The sequence below is a fragment of the Pezoporus flaviventris genome, unplaced genomic scaffold (assembly GCF_033815535.1).
Source record: "Pezoporus flaviventris isolate CSIRO_AGI_PZ_B2104156 unplaced genomic scaffold, CSIRO_AGI_Pfla_v1 ptg000007l, whole genome shotgun sequence".
NCBI classification, from domain to species: Eukaryota; Metazoa; Chordata; class Aves; order Psittaciformes; family Psittacidae; genus Pezoporus; species Pezoporus flaviventris.
In genome coordinates this window covers 84,669,434-84,676,889 of record NW_026892555.1, presented here as the reverse complement: position 1 = coordinate 84,676,889, position 7,456 = coordinate 84,669,434, and positions in this window count along the sequence as shown.

Genomic DNA, 7,456 nt, shown 5'->3' with positions numbered 1-7,456 from the left:
CTACAACAGGCTGAGGCTGGCAACACGATGCTTGATGACAACATTTCAAGGGAGCTGAAAAAGAGGTTGGTTAAAAAAAAACTGGGTCCAAACCTGGCTGAAGTCCACTCATACTTTTCTGCCCGTAACAAGCCAAACTTTAGACACGGTGCTTCGACTTCAAGGCTGATGAAAGCCTTGAGGGTTTTGATTATTCATTTGAAGTCTTCATTAGTTAAGGAGTCTCACTGCAAACGCAGAGAATCTCTTACAGGATTTTGTTGAACAGCTGTTCTTGATTAAATTTTTACAAGAAGAAATAGGTTTTTGTCAAAATATTTAGATCAATATCTTGAACGCTGTTTGGGAGAATAGGATAGTTATTTTTGGTTAATTATGCAACAGTGAGAATTTTTTAACCTGTTGAAAATACTGTCATGACTCTGGCCTCCCCTTGCAAAAGGAACTCACAAAGGTGTTGTTACCACCACGATCGTTACCAACACAGGCTGCAGAGAAAGTAACTGCTAGAGGAATTGTGCTCAAAGGAGACAAGGCTGATCACATTCTAACTGGAGACAATGAAATAGTGGACAATTACCTATCCCCAGGACTAGCTTAACTGAACACCAAATACTGAGTATATCCAATAGTTCCAGGTGGGTTATGTATTTTATAATTGATCCTTAAACTGCTTTCAGAATATCACCAAAGGAATACTTTTGCATGGAAAATTGTATTTCCAACTCAAGAATCAAAATACCAAAAAAAAATATTTTTTCACCTAAAAAAAAAAAAAAAATTAGGGAAACTAATACCTGTCCTGAACTAAATTGTCTCTATCTGTCTCCAGAACTTAAGAAAGAATTGGCACACCAAATACCTATTCAAATAAAACTAGCTAGTGGGAGGTTTAATCCTCATTAAAAGAGCAGGACAGAAGCCCTGAAACACAGCAGTAAGGGAAGAGTAGCTCTGCTTCTTGCCACTTCTGTCCTTTCAAGGAGGGCTGCAAGGGCAATAGAGCTACTGGAGGTTATTGCTTATGAAACAGTAAGCTGCAAATAACAGTCACATTTTTAGCAAATATTAGGATTTGCATTTATGTTTTCTAATAATGGAAAAAACTTGATTCTGGTACATAAGACTGTGATTTAACTAATTTAATACATCTCAGCTTATGAACTGAGCTGCAGTAAATGAGCAGAGTACAACTCTGCAAATGTAAGCTAAAATCATAATAAAAGAAGCATTTAAAGCAATGAGCTTTACCAGTGGCTTTTCTTTCCATTTTGCAGCAGACTGTAAGTGTGCAAACAATCAGTCGACTCCGCTCTGTGGACAGCAGGTAATGCATTGCCCACAATAGTTCAGCTGAATCTGAGCTCTAGCTAAAGGTCCTTTGCAATGCTTACTCCTCCAAAGGAAAGCTTGCTCATGTACAGGCACAGCGAGCATCTCTACTGTCACAGCATATTGCCCAAAGGAACGTACTGGCACCACATAGCAAATAAGGAAAAAAGATGGACAGTAAGCCAAGGTAATGGTAATTTGCCTTGTAGATGCAAAATGGTAAGATCCAGAAATCCTATGGTTACACTATCAACTAGTAATAACCTCAACGACAGGAACTACAGTTGTAGCTGTAACTCACTAGGTTGTGAGAACTTTAAGAACAGTGGCATTATATTTACAGAAAGATTCTGAATTTCAAATCTGTTTCCCTGGGTGGTCTTCCAGAGTTCAGAAAGCTTTGAAACTTTGCTTAGGACAAGATTTGTCAAACGTTTATTTAATTTTGATCTCCTGACAAAGTGGTCATGTAATTATTCTCCAACATGAGTGGGTTACTTTTGTTATTAACTAAGTAAACAGGAGCCTAGGAGCTTCTATAGTTCTGAACATTGCTAACTGAAAAAAATCAAGCAGCATGCATCTGAATCATGGAACCAGGGTTTAAAAACAAGTACTGACTGTGAGGAAGACAACTTTACAGCATTTAAAACTGAACAGTCATTTAGGAGAGGGAGTCTGTGTCCTAATTTCAACAGCAATTCAAAATTGGACAATCTGAATTGCATTCTTATACCCATCATTAACCAGCTAAGAGCTAGAAGGAAAAGACTGCTGGTGTGCTGACCAACAGCATGCAGCTTTGGCTGAGCCATTAGAAGTAGTCTAGGTGGCGAATGTGGAGCTCACTGGGAAGTAATACAGCTGGGCAAATTGTGTGGAGTTTCACTATCAATTCACCTTTGCATAAACTGGTGCTGTTGTCAGAAGAGATGGTTTCACCTTCTCATACCTGCTTGTTCCTACCCTGTGCCATCCCTTCCCTTGGACCAGCACAGCGCAACAGGTCAGGACAGAGCTGGATTTTGATTCCTTTTTTAATTTTTTTCTCACACATGAAAACCATTCCTATAAAACAGAACATCTTTCACTTGTTCATGTATAATCTGAAGCAAAACTTCATGTTTGTTCCTGAAGACAGAACTTACCCGAGATACAAAGGCACGTGCTGCCAACTATACAAAAGAGGGGCAAGAGGACATTCTGAACAAAACACATGTAACACTGGGAAAGAGTGGTTTTGTCATGAGCTATTTCGACACGCTGCCTCCAAGAGCGAAGTGGTCGTGGTGGAGAGCTGGTGTGGCAAAGAGCGCCATCTAGAGGACAGAGGCACCCCAGCTCCTTGACAGTAGCTAGACGGACATTAATTACACTGTAAAGTGCTGGGTTTGCTTTCCGTAGTTGCATTTTAATGGCTCTGAAAGACTTTTTTTGTTGTCGTTTAGATTAGATTTTTGGTTTTTTTTTTTTACAGAATATACTGTGCTGAAAAATGAAAAATATTTTACTTATTTAAAAAAAAATATATCTAGAAAACTTTTTGAGGAAGGGGATAATATTCTTCTTTAATTATAATAAGTTAGTTTCAGACAGCATTATTTCTTCCAGCAAGTACACACTTTGACTGCTTTCTCTTAGACAGTCCCTTCAGTTGTAGCCCACTCTCACTGAAGTAAATAGATATTTTGTCAATACTTTCAAAGGGAGCAGGACTTCATCCACAGAAATTACATACGTATGCCAAGCATACACATGTAAACACTTACACCTAAGCAAAGTTTACTGCATTTTCTGCCAGTACAATTTCTTTTCCTTCCTCTCCTGATCGTACAATAAAACTGCTTGTCAGGGAAGCAGACCAAGCTGAGGCTTTTCAAAGGAAGGTCTTGGTTTTCCCTTCATAAACATTAACAGCACAGTCAGGGCCTAATTCTGTATCCCACTGAGCAATTCCTAAAAACTTTTGGGAAAGTTAAGTTCCAAAAAACTTAGTAGACATGTAACTGATGTTTATGTATCTCAAAACTTCATTCCAGTGAGGTACGTTACCAGAGTCCAATGGGACTGCCTTTCACCTCTGAAGTCTTGCCCCCAGGAGACTGATGAGCTAAAATGGGAATACAGGGCTATTTCTCCAGCTTGCAACTAGCCACCAGCTGTCTGTCTTCCAAGTGTATTCCTTTCTCTCCTCCTGTACCTCCAGATTCTCCCTGGCTTTTCTTACCAGACTCTTTAACAAACAGCAAATTCCAACCATTAGACTGAAGAAACAAATATCAAGACAATGGGTTAGAGATTCTGCAGCAAAAGTGGGGGGAATCCCACCACCTCAGCTACTACCTGCAATTCATCACCAAACTGACACACATTAACACAAAAGCAAAGTAGCTCTCACAGCCTTTTCCCTGACCATAAAGTGACAAAACCCAGAGGAAGAGAGCTACTTGACAGCAACAAGTTTTTACTTTCTTACCTGTGCAAGTTGTGATTTTCACACTGGAACAAAAATATCTTAAAAGAGCCAGTAATGCCCTCCAAACCTCAACCACCCAGATTTATCTATTTTTAATTCTCTTTTTCACTGTAACACTAAATGAAACTCTCTAGACTTAACATGTCCCACTTAGATGAGACATGCTATGCTCAGTTTGTTTTAATATATAGATCACTTTCTTTATCTACACTGTAATGTTGTAGTAGCTTGCTGGAATAATTTTGTACAAAAGTGAACCAGCAGTGTAAGAAATACCAAAAGTTCAACTTCCTCAGTTGTGAATAGAAATGAAAACATCATGAAATTTACTTTATACTAATGCTCCATGGTATCATCTGAACACAAAAACATTCAGAATACTTGAAGAACTACTCTACTATATCAGTACAAACAGCCACAGCACCAATTTTTCAAGTCTTTTACTGAATTGCTGTCTAAAGTTAATTTACCATTGCCCTATTGCAAGCAGATTTTCTCAGTTATCTAAATGATGTGTCAATAAAAATACTGGATCCTTGCAACTCTCCCATAGAAAAAGCATAATACAAGAAGATGTGTTGCTATTTCTAAACATATTTTGGCTGATGACAGGGTCATTTCCCTGCCAGAGATGCCATACTGTGGTGCCCAGCACTGTTCTTACTGGACACAGGTGTGTGTAGCACAGACAACACTTAGCCCCGCAAGGATGGCACAAGCACATAACCATGCCCTTCTTCCCAGTTAATGGGGAGCAAAGGACAAAGTTGCCTGACTTCCTCTGGGAAATATGCTCTTTCCATGGGATTCATTCAGTACCCACTAACTCCAGAGCTGTTAGATAGGACTAAGGTTTTCAAAACATGAATCCAACAAAATTCGTATTTACCTTCTGATTTTGAAGAGCTGCAGAATCACACAGCTTCCTCAAAGTTTCTGAACATGTCCAGCTATAAATAAACCCCCAGAATAAAAGCACATGTGCTTGTTTTTATGAATCCAAAAGATTAAAATATGCTGACCAGTCTCTCACAGCTGCAACACATTTTCACAGATGATAATGAAAAATTTAACTCTACTGGGAAACACAGACAGTAAGCTCTTTAAGTAGCATAAAGAAGAAAGGGACAGTGTTTTGGGAAGACAAAATTAATCATGCAATTAGTTAGTTACCTTTTCATCTTCTGTTCCAGGATCTGATTCACTGACTTTTTCTTCCTGGAAGCTAGTTCTCTCCATTTTTTCCATGCTCTGAAAAAAGGCTGTTTTTTCCAGTCGGTTTCTGTTGTATCGTGTATTGATCTCTTCCAGCCTGTTGATCTTAAGTAGCTTCATACTATGCCCAGTTAATGTACTTTCTGTTTTCCTCTCTACCTTAGATGCGTAAACCAGTGAACACTCATAACTTCTGATTTCTCCTCCTTCTTGGCTGTACAAAAGAAAGACAAATAAGAGGTACCAGTGTTATTCATGCATTTTAGTTTAGAAAACCAGTGGTTGCTCTAATTTGTATTTCAACTGTCCTTCCTTATACTTTCTGAACCAATGCCCAAACACAGAGTTAACAGCATCAGCTGTTCATAGATGCTGTTCTACCTACTCACCTACATTCAATTGCAGACCTTGCTCATGGATCAAGCACCACCTTTTAAACACTTCGGTGGTTCTCTGTTGCTCAATGTATTCTTCCCTCTGATGCAGTTCCAGCAAGTTGACATGTGAGGACTCAGTTATTAAGTCCACTAAGACTTTTTATATTAAACAAAGTGGTTTAGGCCTGAACACAAGTCCTTCCCTCTCTTCCCACTATCTTATACCACGGGCATAGGTAATTGCCAAAATGGTGATTATTTTCGGTCCTCTGTTAAAAGCTGCAAAAGACTGAAGCCTCCAGGTGGGTTCCTTCCTACTGTTATAGCTTGACTTCACGAACGAAGATTTGGGGACTACTTTTATGATGTAGAATTATCAAGGCTTGTCTAATGGTAAGATTGTCTAGAAAGTTATTGCAAGTCAAGCTGTTAGTTTCGATTAATTCTCTGTAGAAGGGCTTTTATTCCACAGCAAGGTGGATTCCTCTGCCCAAGTAACCACTTGGTTACACTTGGAATATATGTCCTTTTGCACAACTAATTTTAAAAGAGAAACTACTCTAAAATTTCACTTAACAACTCTGTGGAGACCCAGGAAATAGAGGACAAAAATATTTTTGTTGTTACTGCAATCCTTCTTTTACAGTACTGGAAACCCAGCTACAAAAGCATGGTACTAATGCTTTAGCTGTATAAAGCTGAATCTGGTCAATTTCATAACACAGCTCTTGTTTTTCATTTTAACTTGCATAAATACCATAAACTATGTGGTTTAATTAAGAATGTATATACAGCCTTACAGTCATTAGCAGCACAGAGAAACAGCTTTCAGTGTACAACCAGAGACCCAATTAAATCAGTTATTTTTACCTGAACACCTTCCAACAGAAAATGCTCCTGTGTTTTGACCCCACATCTGTGTGCACATGTAACAGATTAGATGTATACCTACATCAGCTAACTGCACTGCCTATAGTTAGCCCTCCAAACTCTTCCCACATGCCATCACATGTGATAGAGGAGGTGACTTGCTAGCGGTGATGTTTATAGATGATGGACAGCAAAAGACAGTGCAACCCTGCAGCTTCCAAATGAGCCTTCCAGAAGGATTCCTGATATTATGTTATTTCAGCCCTAGAGCATGCTTTTAATATGAAAGGCAGGGACACCAGCATGGGTCTGAAGACATCCATCATGTGGAGAAGTCACGCACCCGGTATGTTAAAATGCCAGGTTTGCTGCTTCCATCCTCCATCACCAGCTTTCATGCTCTGACATCCCTTTCCATCCCCTTCAGGTGAAAAGACACTTTACAAGATTTTCTTCCCATTTCTCAAGAGCAGGTTCTAGAGTTATCTTAAATGTACTGACAATTGCAGGTGACATACCACAAGAGCTCAGTCTAACCTTTCAGCCATTATTCTACAGATCCTTTGACCTACTCCACACACAGGGGTGACTCCAAAACTGTCAGAAAAAACACGTGATGTTTCCAGATGCTTGCTCGCTGACTCCACGACTCCAGCTACCCAAATCTCACAGGGTTTTAGAGCAACCTGGCTCTGAAAGCTACTACTGCCCTGGCATGACTGCAACCAAGGAAAGTTGATTCAGGCTTTCCATAACTCTTCAAAGAGCACTTCATCCTCTAGGTTATGATCACCAAATGCGGCCATCCATCTAAGGAGAATGACATGTCCTACTGAAAGGACATGTTGTTCCTTCAAGCTGACCAATAGGTCAGTTATCTGGGAAAATATTAATGGGATGGAAAGCCTGAAGGTATTACTGGGCTCTGTCACCAAGCAGAGACAAGGACTGAGTCCAAACATGACTGCCCTCTCCCCCATCATTACCTTAATATATCCCTGAAACAATAAGCTAAATAACAGAAACTTTCTGAGATAAACACAGCAAAATCTGTTTGCAAGTGTGTCCTTCACAGTCGTAGAGAAGCAAACCCACCCTGGTCATGTGCCACTGAGTAATGGGAAGCTATGGCCCTCTACCTTATTAAAAGGAAAAAGGAAAAAAAAAAAGTTCAAATGGGTGTTGA